At 38.7% G+C, this 14,903-nt stretch overlaps 1 long non-coding RNA gene across 1 annotated transcript in view; it reads left to right on the plus strand.

Annotated features, from left to right (window-relative positions):
* Positions 1 to 1,445: 1,445 nt before the first annotated feature.
* The window catches only part of LOC123835963 (uncharacterized), a 34,784-nt gene continuing 21,326 nt past the window's right edge, over positions 1,446 to 14,903 (plus strand). Inside the window, exon 1 of the long non-coding RNA XR_006788846.1 lies at positions 1,446 to 1,806. This is a non-coding gene — a long non-coding RNA (uncharacterized LOC123835963). The remainder of the gene's footprint in view (positions 1,807 to 14,903) is intronic.

Genomic DNA, 14,903 nt, shown 5'->3' on the forward strand with positions numbered 1-14,903 from the left:
AAGGCCGATTGTCACCTGGCCCCTCCTCCCCATCCAGCCTCATTTCCTACCACTTGCTCACCTGTTCCCTCCTTTGGTCTTCCCTGGATCACAGTTTTCAAGTTCACACCTGTTGTTCTTTCTGCTTGTGGCACACTTTTCTAGTTTTTCACTTGGCAGATGCAAACGAATCCTTCCCTTCTGATGGGAAGCTTCACTGATCTCCGTGCTGAGTTGGGTGCCTTCTCTCTCTGCTCCCACAGGGCCCTGCGCATAACGTTGTTATAACACCGCTCCTGTTTATGCAACTATTCTTCTGTCTCTTCTATTAAACAAGGAGCCTTATCATTTCTGTAACCCCAGTCACTAAATCTCTCCCCTTACCTATTATGTCTCTAGAAATGACAGCAGTGCCTGATGCGTGGTTGTTTTTCAATAAAGACAGGTTGCAAGAACTAATTCATTCACTCATTCATTCATATTTTGGCCAATTTTATTTTTTAAAAAAAGCTCTGTTACCAGAGGACTTATTATCCTAGTAGCACTGTATCTTGGATTATGTGTTTCAAAATGATTCTGTGCTTAATTGGTGCCCCTTATAGGATTTCATATTAGCATTAATATCCTATACCATCAGTTGGGCCACAATAATTTAATGGCATGGCAGCTTCTGCCAAAATGATGAGAACAGATTCTGGGACCTCAAGCAAATATTTCAGAAAGATCCACTGTATATTTAGTCACTTATGAAGCATTTCTCAAGGTCTATCTTTCCACAGATTCTCCTGCAGGATAGGAGCTGTTTGAACAGGATTTACATCTACACCGTGCTATTTAATGGTTAAGTCAAATCCTGCACGGATTGTTTGAAATATAGTCTTGTTTTCCAAAGAACTTGTACCTGTCATGTATTCACATGAGCACTTTCTTCATTATTAGCTGGCAAGCAAGATGAAAAAGCCATTGAACCTAGGACTGCAAATACCAGCTTTGACTTTTGGGGGTGTGTGCTTAGAAAATAGATTTTTCTAGTGTGCAAATTAACTGTGCCCAAGGCTTATCTTTCTCTCTCTCTCTTTTTTTAAAGATTTTATTTATTTGGGGCGCCTGGGTGGCTCAGTTGGTTAAGCGACTGCCTTCGGCTCAGGTCATGATCCTGGAGTCCCTGGATCGAGTCCCGCATCGGGCTCCCTGCTCCAAGCAGGGAGCCTGCTTCTGCCTCTGACCCTCCCCCCCTCATGTGCTCTCTCTCTCTCATTCTCTCTGTCTCAAATAAATAAATAAAATCTTTAAAAAAAAAAAGATTTTATTTATTTGACAGAGAGAAACACAGCGAGAGAGGGAACACAAGCAGGGGGAGTGGGAGAGGGAGAAGCAGGCTTCCCGCTGAGCAGGGAGCCTGATGCGGGGCTCGGTCCCAGGACCCTGGGACCATGACCTGAGCCGAAGGCAGACGTTTAATGACTGAGCCACCCAGGCGCCCCAGTATCTTTCTCTTTTTAAAGATTTCCCTTTGGCCACACAGCACTCAGCACTATACTAGCTTTTATACCGGAATAGCAGTTCTCAGAGCAATTTTACTCCTCAGGGTACATTTGGCAATGTTTGGAAACAGTTCTGGTTGCTGTAACTGGGGCGGAGAGTGGTGAATGATAATAGCGTTTAGTTTGTCGAGGCCAGAGATGCTGCTAAACCTTCTGCAATGCACAGAATGGCTCCCCGCACACGAAGTTCTCCAGCCTGCAGTGTCCACAGCACCGAGACTGAGAAGCCTTGTACCAGGGCGAGACAAGGGAAGGTGCAACCAGAAGCTGGCAGTGAGTACTGGTGAGGCCTGGGGGTTGGTTTGTCTTTTGCGCTGTGCTGCTCCTTCCAAGGCACACTCTCCATAGGCAGTTCACAACATGGTTGTTTGCCTCTTCAGGGCCAGCTGGAGGGTCTCTCTAGCTCCAGTCTGCTGAAGACTGAGCCTTATGGAACGTAACATAGTCACGGAAGTGATGTTCATCACCTTCGCTGTGTTCTGTTGAGTAGAATCAAGTCATAGGTGCCACCTGCACCAGGTGGAGGGCGTTCTACAAAGGTGTGGACGCTCAGAGGCAGGAATCACGAGGACCACCCTAGAATCTGTTGGCACACCATGTTGTCACCATGATGGCAGGTGTGGGGTTCTGGGCTGCGTCACCCTGGTTAGGGCAGACGTGATGGAGCAGCCCGTGCTCTCGGCTGGTCATCACATTCAGATGAGAGACGGGCAGACACACGGGTGCACAGCGGGTTCCAGGCGGTCCATGCCCAGCTCCTCTTCCCAACTGCTGACCAGCAGCTGGCCCAGGCCCCCCACCAGAGGCTGACTAGCGAGGCAACTGCTGCACAAAGGCCACACTTCCAGCACCCTTTCCTCGGCTCCCCTTCTTAGCCTGGACTCTGAGTTTCTCGGCCTGACTGGCGAATGGCCCCAACTCCACCACCAGCTCTTCATAACTGTGCGAGCTCAATTCTAGAAGTCCCTTCTTCCATACTACTCAAGGGACTGTTCTCCTCTTACCAAACACTGACTGATACAGATAACATCCCACATTATAGTCAGAAGAGGTAAGCATATCCTGTGCGCTAGGTGCTATGATCAGTAAAATCTAATCTGACAATATACTCCCACTAGAATGTAACCTCTCTGTTTTGTTTACTGATAAAACCCCAGGGTGGAGAATGGTACCTCACATATAGTGGACAGTCATAAATATTATCTTCATGAATAATGAATGATACTTCTCTAATTTGGGTAATATACATATGCATACATGTGTATATTTACATATACATATACATGCATTTGTGTGTGTGTGTGTGTGTAATCTCCTTTCTTATTGCTCATTTTAGCATTTAAACCCTTTGGTGTCTAACTTGGCCCCAACTATTTTCCTATTCAGAATATCTTTTGGGAAAAGCAGATTAGATTGTTATCTAAGTAGTGCACTGTGATTTCTTTTTTTAAAATTTTTATTTAAATTCCAATTAGTTAACATACAGTGTAATATTGGTTTCAGGTGTACAATATAGTGATTTAACACTTCCATACAACACCTGGTCCTCATCACAAGTGCCCTCCTAATCCCCACCACCTATTTAATCCATCCCCCCTCACCCACCTCCCTTCTGGTAACAATCAATTTGTTCTCTATAGTTAAGAGTCTGTTTCTTGTTTTTTTTCCCCCTAGGATCATTTGTTTTGTTTCTTAAATTCCACATAAGAGTGAAATCACATGGTATTTGTCTTTCTCAGACTTATTTCACTTAGCATTATACACTCTAGCTCCATCCATATCATTGCAAATGGCAAGATTTCATTCTTTTTATGGCTGAGCAATATTCCATTGTATGTATATACCACATCTTCTTTATCCATTCGTCATTGGACATTTGGGCTCTTTCCATAATATGGCTATTGTTGATAATGTTGCCATAAATATTGGGGTGCATGTATCCCTTCGAATTAGTATTTTTGTATTCTTTGGGTAAATACCTAGTAGTTCAATTGCTACATCGTAGGGTAGTTCTATTTTTAGGTTTTTGAGGAACCTCCATACTGTTTTCCAGAGTGGCTGCACCAGTTTGCATTTCCACCAACAGTACAAGAGGGTTCCCCTTTCTCTACATCCTCGCCAACACCTGTTGTTTCTTATGTTGTTCATTTTAGCCATTCTGACAGGTGTGCAGTGATATCTCATTGTAGTTTTGATTTGCATTCCCTGATGATGAGTGATTTTGAGCATCTTTTCATGTGTCTGTTGGAGAAATTTTTAATTAGATTATTTGGGGGGGTGTTAAGTTTTGCAAGTTCTTTATATATTTTGGATACTAATAACCCTTTATTAGATATGTCATTTGCAAATATCTTCTCCCATTCCATAGGTTGCCTTTTAGTTTGTTGGTTGTTTCCTTCACTGTGCAGAAGCTTTTTATTTTGATGAGGTCCCAATAGTTTATTTTTGCTTTTGTTTCCCTTGCCTCAGGAGACATATCTAGTAAGAAGGTGCTATGGCCGGTGTGTCAAAGAGGTTACTGCCTGTGTTTTCCTCTAGGATTTTCATGGTTTCTGTCTCACATTTAGGTCTTTAATCCATTTTGAATTTATTTCTCTGTATGGTTTAAGAAAGTGGTCCAGTTTCATTCTTCTGCATGAGCTGTCCAGTTTTCCCAACACCATTTGTTGAAGAGACGGTCTTTCCTATTGACTGTCTTTCCTATTGGATATCCTTTCCTGCTTTGTTAAAGATTAATTGACCATATAGTTGTGTGTTCATTTCTGGGCTTTCTATTCTGTTCTATTGATCTCTGTGTCTATTTTTGTGTCATACACTGTGATTTCTAATGCCCAAAAAAAGTTCTCCAAATTTCCTACTGCCATCCAAATGGTATATGATGTGATATAACATCATATCATATATATTTGCCAATTTTCCTAGAAGATTATCTCTATCTATCCATCTATCTATTCATCTCCTAGGCAAATTGGTTTCTTAGTCAAAGATTATTGTCAGGGCCCTCAATGTATATATTTTTCATGTCTCCTCCAAAGCCCCCATCACACAGATGTTTATTCTGTCCCCTTTTTGCTATCTGTTTTCATCACCTCCCATGTCAGATGCTGAGTGCCTGTACCTTTAATGGTTAAAAATTATTATTATGCTTTTTTATACTTTAAAAACTATTTTTATTATACTTTACAGTTTTAAAGGATTTCACATGATAAATTTTTCAAAAATCAGTTGATTTATTATAAATTTAAAGTCAAACATTTTTCCTGTTTGTATTCAGTGTTATCTCAGTCTTTATAAAGAATTTTCTAGAACTGGTAAACAAGTAAGGGACATTAGGAGCCTTGGAGACTATCTCCAGCTGCTATAAATCAGTGTACTACTTAAGTAGTAGTCTATCCTGCCTTCTCCATAGGATGTTCTGAATTGGAAAATAGTTAGGGGCCAAGTTAGGCACCAAAGGTATTTAAACACTAAAATGAGTAATAAGGAAGGGTATATAACATTTGTGCTATAATAAAATACATGAAGTTTGTAGAAAATGTAGAAAAATTAGGAAAGAAGGTTAATGCGTATATTTATAGATTTTGACCATAAGCACCATATGTAATGGGAAGGCATTAGCATATAACCTTGAGAGAGACCAAATTTCTGTGTACAGTGCCTTCTTAGGAAGAGTGTGCCTATTTTGGGGGCAGAAATTACCACTTGCCATTAATTTTTTTGTTGTTGTCTAAATTTAATAAAGTAATAATCTGGGAACATTATTAGAAGAGACCTTAGTGTTCACTTGGTCTCATCCTTTTATTTTGCAGCTGAAATAACTGGGGTCCAGAAAAATTAAGGACTTGTTCAGATCATGCTAATGAATAGGGTAGAATCTAGAAGCTGAAAAAGACTTATTATCTCTAAACATTCTCATTGAGTCAAAATTCCTGAGGTGGCCCGTTCCATCTTTGATTAATTCATTAATTCGTAGCCTCTTTTAATTTTTGGAGCCCAATCATTAGAACTCAAGGATCTTATCTACTAATAAGAAAAACTGATCTTTTTTTGGTGGTTCTGTCTCTCTCATTGAATAATGTATTTGGTATCAGTGGGTTTTATTTTAATTTTTTTGTGAGGGTATGCATTTTTCGACACTACAAGATCATATAACATTTTATAAGAACTCTATAACATCATTCCACTTCTCCTTATATACCTTGGTTTTTTTTCATGCAATAGTTGAAAGAAAACAAGAAAACCAACTCCTTTATAGTAGCATCAAAATATACTTAGAAATAAATTTAAGACAAGAAGTATACAACTTAAATGGTTGAAAACGGCAAAATACTATTGAAATAAATTAAAGAAGACCTAAATAAGTGAAAAGACAGTCCATGTTCTTAGAGCAAAAGACTTAACATTGTTAAGATGGCAGTATTCCCAAATTGATCTACAGTTCTATATCATTCCTTCCACAATTCAAGACGACCTTTTGCAGAAATGAAAGCTGATCCTAAAATTCGCATGAAAATGCAAGGGACCCAGAATATCCAAAACAATCCTGAAAAAGGAGAACCAAATTGAAAAACTCACATTCCTTGATTTTAAAACTTAAACTTACTACAAAGCTACATAATCAAGACACTGTGGTACTGACATAATGATAGATATATAGATCAATGGAATAGAATTGAGAGTACTGACATAACCCCTCACACTTATGGTCAATTTGTTTTCAACAAGGGTACCAAGACAATCCAATGGTGAAAAACAGTCTTTTCAACAAATCGTTCTGGGAAAACTGGATATCCATATGTAAAAGGATGAAGTTGTACATCTTCCTTACACCATGTACAAAAATTAACTCAAAATGGATCAGAGACCTAAGGTCAGATTAAAAAAATATAAAAAAAATATTTAAAAAATATAAAATTATAAAGCTCTTAGAAAATTTAGGGGTAGGGGCAGCTGGGTGGTTCAGTCATTAAGTGTCTGCCTTCAGCTCAGGTCATGATCCCAGGGTGCTGGGATCGAGCCCTGCATTGGGCTCCCTGTTCAGTGGGAAGCCTCCCTCTCCCACTCCCCTGCTTGTATTCCCTCTCTCGCAGTGTCTCTCTCTGTCAAATAAATAAAATCTTAAAAAAACAACAAAAAGAGAAAATTTAGGGATAAAACTTTTTGACCTTGAGTCAAGCAAAGTCTTCTTAAATATGACACCAAAAGCACAAGTGACAAAAGAAAAAATAGATAAATTGGACTCCATCACAATTAAAATCTTTCATACTTCCAAGGATACCATCAAGAAAGTGAAAAGAATGGAAGAAAATATTTGCCAGTAATGTAGCTGATAAGGTACTTGTATTCAGAATAAAGAACTCTTACATTTCAATAATACAAAAAAACCTACCAGATTGAATGATTGACAATGAATCTGAATAGATATTTCTCCCAAAAGAAGTGCAAATGGCCAATAAACAAATTAAAAGATATTCAACATTGTTAGCCATCAAGAGGAAAAACAATCAAAACCACAAGACACCACAGCATACTTACTAGGATGGCTATAATCAAAAGACAACCAACATCAAATGCTGGTGAGGTTGTAGAAAAATTGGAACTCTCTCATACAGTGCTGGTGGATGGTGTCACCACTTTGGAAAAGTCTGGAAGTTGCTCAAAAGGTTGAGCATAAAGTCACCATATTATCCAGTGATTCCACTCCTAGGTATATATCCAAGAGATATTAAAATCACATATCCATACAAAAATGTGTACACGAGTGTTCAGAGAAGCACTGTTCATAATAGCCAAAAAGTGGAATCACCCAACTGTCTATAAACTGATGAATGGACAAATATAATGTGGCATATCCATGCAGTGGAATATTATTCGACTATAAAAAGAATGAAGTACTGATACGTGCTACTACATGGACGGACCTTGAAACAGTATACTAAATGAAAGCAGCCAGGCACCAAAAAATCACATATTGTGATTCCATTTATATGAAATGCCCAGAACGGGCAAATCTATAGAGACAGAAAGTCAATTAATTGTTGCCTAGGGATGGGGGATTGGAGCTTAGTGAGGAATGGCTGCCAATCTATATAGGGTTGCCGTGTGGGGTGATGAAAATGTTCTAAAATTTTAATGCGGTGATTGTTGCACAACTCTGTGAAAATACCAAAGACCTTCAAATACACAGATTATATATATTTTTATATTAAAATTTGATATACAGTAAAGTACAGTAAAAAAAATGTCCCCCAAACAACTGCTATGTGCTTCCTGGATAGTCATATGAATATAAAGACTATAGGTCCCAACCCTTCCTGCCTTTGGAAATGCACAGTGTTGTGAGTAGATTCATAGCTTTATATGGGAGCCATGGGTAAAGCCATATCCAAGGGTGACCTGTGGCTGCTGTGTCCCAGGAGACCTAGCAGTCTTTGGCCAAAGGTGAGTCAGACTCAACATTCACTTTGAAACATCTTACTTCCCTCCTTTACTCCTTCATCTGTATAATATTGAAATACAGGTTTCCCTCACAATCTGAAAGTCGGCTTAACACTTGCTTTTACAGAAGAACTACATCAGTGTCTTTTTTTTGCTCATTGAAAGAAATCCCAAGAGGATTTTTGCTTTTATAAAATGGTAATTTCTTCTTCATTTTAGCCATTTTGGCCTATGAAAGGTTTCATAGGCACACTCGGCTTTTGGATAGTGGGGGAAACCTGTATATAAAGTGGCTAAGCTCATCATAAACTTTAAAAAAAAAAGAAAACCAACTAAAAAGCAATGCTGAAGTCCATGATTCTCAGCAGGTAAACCATGGGTAAAATTTTTGAAAAAGGAAGAATTTATTCTTTTATTCTGGCTTGTTTTCTTCACAGCTGAAGGCCTTTAGCCCCTTTTGATAAACTGTGACTTTAAACATTGAGTTGTGAACAGATGAAAAAGATTACTTTGTGATTATCCATCATTTAGATCTAAATTAAAAAACAGATCTATCACATTCGAACCCTGATCATTTCTAGTATTGCATGTGCAATAATACTGTCTCATTCATTGTTACAGAAGTGTGTACTGAGCACAGTGCTGGAGTTAAAGATCCACTAGGGCCAAGATTAGGCCCAACCCTCACTCTCAGAGAACATCCAACTCAGTGTGGAAGACAGACTTTATAGAAGTCACTGTGAAGAGAACTTGCTAGATGCTATGGAAACAAAATCATCTTATGTGAGGAGGTAACTTTTACATTGAAAACTGAAGGTTGAGTAGTCAAGTGAAGGTATGAAGGAGGCGTGCGGGTGGTAAAAGTCCTGAGGTGGTGTTGGCTGGAGGGAAGAGTGTTGTAAGCAGAGGAAGAGAATGCAAGAAGGTTCTAGTGGAAAGAAGACTAAAAGCAGAAACTTGATATATCTAGTTGTGAGGGTTGAGGAGAAAGGGTATAAGATGAGACCAATGAATTGGTCAGGCAAGGCTTTAAAGGCTGGGGTGAGAGGTTCAGGCTTTATTGTAGGGCCAATGGAAAACCATTGAAAAGTTTTAGGCAGTGGAGCTGTGATCAGATTTTTAAAGAGATCCCTGCGCCTGCTGTGTGAAAAACTTCTCAAATCTGCCTATCAGGACAAAAAAAATTTTAAAATTCAATTACACATCTTCACTATAAAATTTTCTTAATATTCAAAAGTCAGAGGAAGCTTAAGATCTTTTTGTGAGAAAAGACAAGTAAAACGCCATATTCAACTGATCCTATTTAATCACCGGGTTATTCAGGGACAAAGCATAGAAAGTTTGTTTTCAGCAGTATTTTTTCTCATTCCAGACATTTGAATTTTGAAACCCAATAAAACCATGAACAAAGACACTTTTTAATTTCTAGGACAAATACCACAAAAGCAAACAAATGGAGTATCAGAGATATTATTTGAAGGCCAGTGAGTAGAGTGGGCCATGGACGACAGTTTGTGGGTGTTGGTATGCTGAAAATTCAAGCACTTCTCTGTTGGCTTTGAGATAAACTGAGCAGGACTTAGTGCCGAAGTCCTAGAGGATGTGAGACAACGCCCCAGAAAATCACCAATTCTAGGCAAATGCAAAATTAGAGTCGTGTTAGAAGAGAAGATCAATTTCTCTGAGTGGTTGAAAGACGTTACTCCTGAATTCCAGTCTTTTAATTAATTCAATGACTACTTACTGAAAAGGTTATTTTGTGTAAGGAATGGTACCAAGCGCTAAGGGATATGGGCAATGATGAGGAGCAACATTTGGCTGTCGACAGTTCACCTGTTCCACATAAGTAACTTCTTATTACAGAGAAGTCCCATAATTTATTTGGAGGACTTAATAGAACCGATCTAATCTTATTCTCTTAAACAAAACAATATTCTTCATAAGTTATTTATATAACAATTAGTCTATAATTCCAGTAAGCTGCATTCTCAGAAATGAAATTTAAGACATATGGTATGAAAGATACATTCATCAGACAATGGGACAAATATTTGAAATCACAACCATCCATGGAAATTTTAGGATACCCTGTCATTTATCTGAATCTCTGCATTATTAGCATTACAAAAGGACTCTGTTGTGATTTGTTAAAGACAGAGGCGACACATGTCCAGACATCCATCAATCATCCCAACACTTCCTGCATTCAGGAAACCAAGTGGCACATGCTATACGTGGAAACTGATTTTCACTTTCTTTTTCAATTTATGTTATCATTTTTTAATTTATTATTTTTTAGTAATCTCTATCCCTGGGGGCTTGAACTCATGACCCCGAGAGCAAGAGTCGCATGCTCCACCAACTGAGCCAGCCAGGCTCCCCTACAATTTATATTATTACTCCCATTCCATTGTAGTCTCTTTGGGAAGGGTTGGTTAATATTTGTGTTTGCTGCCAATCACATTCTGCTCCTTTCCTTACCTTTTCCTCATGTCTGAACTACAGTAAAGAAAAAGACAAGAAAAGGAGTTTCAACATTAAAAAAAAGGTTCACAGAATATATGACCTGTAGGGGTGACTGGGTGGCCCAGTGGTTCAGTGTCTGCCTTCAGCTCAAGTCATGATCTCAGGGTCCCCAGATCGAGTCCCACATCAGGCTCCCTGCTCAGCAGGGAGTCTGCTTCTCCCTCTGCCCCTCACCCCGCTCTTGTGTTCTTTCTCACTCTCTCTTTCTCTCAAATAAATAAATAAAATCTTTAAAAAAAAAAGAATATATGACCTGTAATCAACACTGTAATCATATATTTCTTTTTAAAATAAGATTTATAACTGACAAATGCCAAAAAACCCAGTCATTTGTATTTTTTCCTTGTATAAATTAAAGTTGAAGAATTAGTTGAAATGGTTAAGATTTAATAGAGAATAATTTCTTTAAAGTAAATGACTAAATCTTAACATTTATTCAAGATATTCATTTAATTCAAAGCATCCATTTTGATTAAGCCTATTTCAACATTATTGGGCCTCCATATCTTCCTGATTTGCAGAATTTTTTTTGGCTAAATGGGCATTTTAAAAGAAATTCCAGATTTATCAGATTAGGGTGCTGAGGCTAATTTCTTTTTGCTAGGAGTTAGGCTTTCATATGGAAAGGCCATTCCTTTTTTTTTCTTTTTAATAGCAAACACTTAGCAGGTATTTATTAGGTACCAGGCATGGCTTTAGATCTTGAAACACAAAGTTATAAAGTGGTTTTTTGGTTTGAGAAGCTTCCTTTTTAGTGAGGGAGGTAGCATGCTAAAAGAAAAAAGAGAGAGAGCCAGTAAAGGTGTGGAAAGTGCTAACAGATAATGAAAGCAGAGTAGGAACTCTGAAGACAGCATCTTGAGGAGGTAACATTGAGCTGGAACCCTTACTGGAAAAAAAAGGAGCTTGTGAGGTGAAGGAGGAAAGGGGAAACATTTCAGGTAGAAGAAACAGTATGTGCAAAGGTTCATGAAAAGGCTTGGTGTCTTGGAGAATATTGGCCTGAGCACAGAGTTCCAAGGGTGAATGCACACAGTAAATAGTGTAAGACAGTACGTGAAAAGTCACAACACCCCACTGGATTCTTCCAGACATGTTATGCATATTCAAATGATCTACCTACTTACCTATGTATGTACCCACCTACCTACTATCTATCAATCTATCTATCTATCGATCTATCTATCATCTATCATCCATCAATCCATCTTTCTCTTCAAGCGGTATCTCACTCTACATAACTATTCTGCAACCTACCTTTTCTTAGTATGTCTTGAATACAATACAAATCAGCAGATGGAGATCGATTTCATTATTTTTAGCACCACATCCCACATGATATGGATGGATCCAAATTTATTTAATCATTCCTCTGTTGATGAACATTTAGGATGCTTGCAGTTCTTTGCTATTGCAAACGATGCTGCCTCAAACACCCCTAAGCATCTATGTGTATAGCTTTAAGGAAATAGATCTGCAGGACAGATCGATGGTCGTGGAGTGCTGACGATTTGACTGATACTGCAAATAGACACTAAGTTATAGGAGGGTAAGAAACCATATTATTGTTCTATTTATTCTCTTCCACCTTGTGTGCTATTGTCATACAGTTTACTTGTGCTTCAACTCTTACCATTTTTGTTTAAACAGCTTAGATCTTTTGAAGAGATTTAAATAATGAAAACAGTCTTTTACATTTATCCACATAGTTCCCATTTTGGATCTCCTCATTCCATTGTATTTCAGTATGATATCATTTTCTGTCTGAGGACTTTCATAACTTTTCTTGTAGTTAATTAATTACTGCTGCTGCTGATTAATTCTTTTAGCTTTTGGATCTTTTGCATGTCTAAATCAGCCTTTAATTTGCTTTCATTTTTGAAGGGTGCCTGGGTGGCTCAGTCCTTAAGCGTCTGCCTTCGGCTCAGGTCATGATCCCAGGGTCCTGGGATCGAGCCCCACATCGAGCCCCACATCGGGCTCCCTGCTCGGCGGGAAGCCTGTTTCTCCCTCTCCCACTCCCCCTGCTTGTGTTCCCTCTCTCACTGTGTCTCTCTCTCTCAAATAAATAAATAAAATCTTAAAAAAAAAAAGGTATTTTCCGTGAGTATAGAGTTCTGGGTTAATAATATTTTTCTTTCAGTATTTTAGATATTCTTCTACTCAATTCCACTAGCATTTTTTCCCAGTGACATACCTGCTGTCAGACTAAATTTTCTTCTTCTGCATGGAACATATCTTCTTTCTCTGGCTGACATTAAGATTTTTTTCTTCATCACTGGTTTTGAACAACTTTGTTATAATATGCCTTGTTGTAACTTTATTTATATTTCTTGTGTTTGGGGTTAGTTGACATTCTTAGATCTGTGGGTTTATAGTTTTCATCAAATTTGAACAAGTTTTGATCATTGTTCCAACAAATATTTTCCTGCCTCTCACCACTCCTTGGTGGACTCCAATCTCATGTATATTTGGCCTCTTAAAGTTGTCCCACAGTTCTCTAATGCTCTGTTTATTTTTCTGATTCTCTTTTCTCTCAGTATACTTGAGAGTTTTTATTGCTGTCTTCAAATTTACTAATATTTGTCTTCTGTGATGTCAAATTTGCTATTAATCTCAGTGTATTTTTTATTCCTACCTACTGTAGTCTTCATCTTCAAGTTTGATGTGGGTCTTTTCTTATGTCTTCTATGTCTCTAACTTTTTAAATATATAGAATATATTTGTATAATAACTGCTATATTGTCTTTAGTTCCCAAGTCTAACACATTACATTTTTTAAAAAAGATTTTACTTATTTATTTGAGAGAGAGAGAGAGAGAGAGAGCACGAGCAGGGGGAGGGGCAGAGGGAGAGGGAGAAGCAGGCTCCCTGCTGAGCAGGGAGCCCGATGCGGGGCTCGATCCCAGGACCCTGAGATCATGACCTGAGCTGAAGTCAGATGCTTAACCGACTGAGCTGCCCAGGCACCCCCAATACTATTACATTAATCAGCAATGTGATTAATTTATCTTCTCATTATGAGTTTTATTTTCTTTCTTTTTAATGTGCCTGTTCGATTTTTCACTGGAATCTAGTCATTGTGAATCTTACCTTGTTGGGTGCTGAATATTTTTGTACTCACATTGGGATTTGTTCTGGAATGCAGATAAATTACTTGGAAACAGTTTGATCCTTTGTGTCATTTAAGATTTGTTAGGTGGGACCAGAGCAATGCTCTTTCAAAGATGAATTGCCTACTAGTGAGGCAAGATTCTTTTGAGTATTCCGCCATGTCCTGTGAATCATGAGATTTGTCATTGTGGCTGGTGGGACAGGCCCTAGGTGAGCGCCGGTCAGTGTCTACTTCAATCCTTCTGGGAGTTCTTTCCCTGGCCTCTGGTGCTTTTCTCACATGCATGTGCTAATCAGTACTCAGCTAAAGACTGAACAGGAACCTCCCTCTGCAGATTTCTGGGGTTCTCTCCAGAATGCAGCTTTTTCCTTCTCATTATTCTATCCTGCAAATTCTAGATGCCTTAGTCTCCCTGGACTCTCTCTCTGTTCCATCTTTTCAACTCAGGGAGCTCCCTAGTCTCTGCCTGAGTCCTCCTCCCTGTGCCAAAGCCTGGAAACTCTCTCTCAAGGCGGCAGCTGGACAATCATGTGGCTCACCTCATTTCTCTGCCCCACCTCTCAGGAATCACTCTCCCCATTGACTGATGTCTAATGTCATGCAAATCGCTATTTTCTGCAGCTTGTTTAGTTTTCATTGTTTCATTGTGAGGACAAATCTGGTCATTGTTAATCCATTTGGTTGGAAGCAGAAGTCAAGCCCACACTGAAACTTTACTTTTTTCAGGTCCTAGTCAGGTTGAAATATTCCCCACCCTCCCGCCCCAATAGTTGTTAGTAACTTTAGTTTCTCCTAGGAATTGTCCATTATTGTTGCTCATTTTTATTGGAAATTTATTATTTTTTTCTTATCAATTTGTTAGAGCACTTTATGTATCATTTCTTGGCCCACATTATTCAGTCTAGACAATGAGACAACAACTTGCCATTAGAAATTTATTTTGCTCTGAAAGCCTCACATGAAGGGTTATATAAATCAGTGTTTGGTTTTTATTCTTTTCTTGGCCCTAATTCACTTGAAAGAGAGTACAATCCACTCTCATTGGACAGAGTGACTCACTACAGCACCAGCAATTCTCAAGAGAGAAAAAAAACACCCCCATCAACCTGCCCCCACTCAGAAGGTGTACCAGTTTTTCTGCAGGGGCTCAGGGAAATGCAGAGCTTGAACAAGCCCCTGAGGTGATTTTGATAAACCTGATTAAGGTGGTTGCCTCCTTTCTGTTAAGATACACTGATATAAACGCCAATTATTAGAACCCAGGAAGGTAGCAATGGAGGTGTTTAAGCTATTTTCAGTAT

The sequence above is a fragment of the Mirounga angustirostris genome, unplaced genomic scaffold (genome assembly GCF_029215605.1).
Source record: "Mirounga angustirostris isolate CCGP_5_RB_7025 unplaced genomic scaffold, mMirAng1.0.hap1 SCAF_12, whole genome shotgun sequence".
NCBI lineage: Eukaryota > Metazoa > Chordata > Mammalia > Carnivora > Phocidae > Mirounga > Mirounga angustirostris.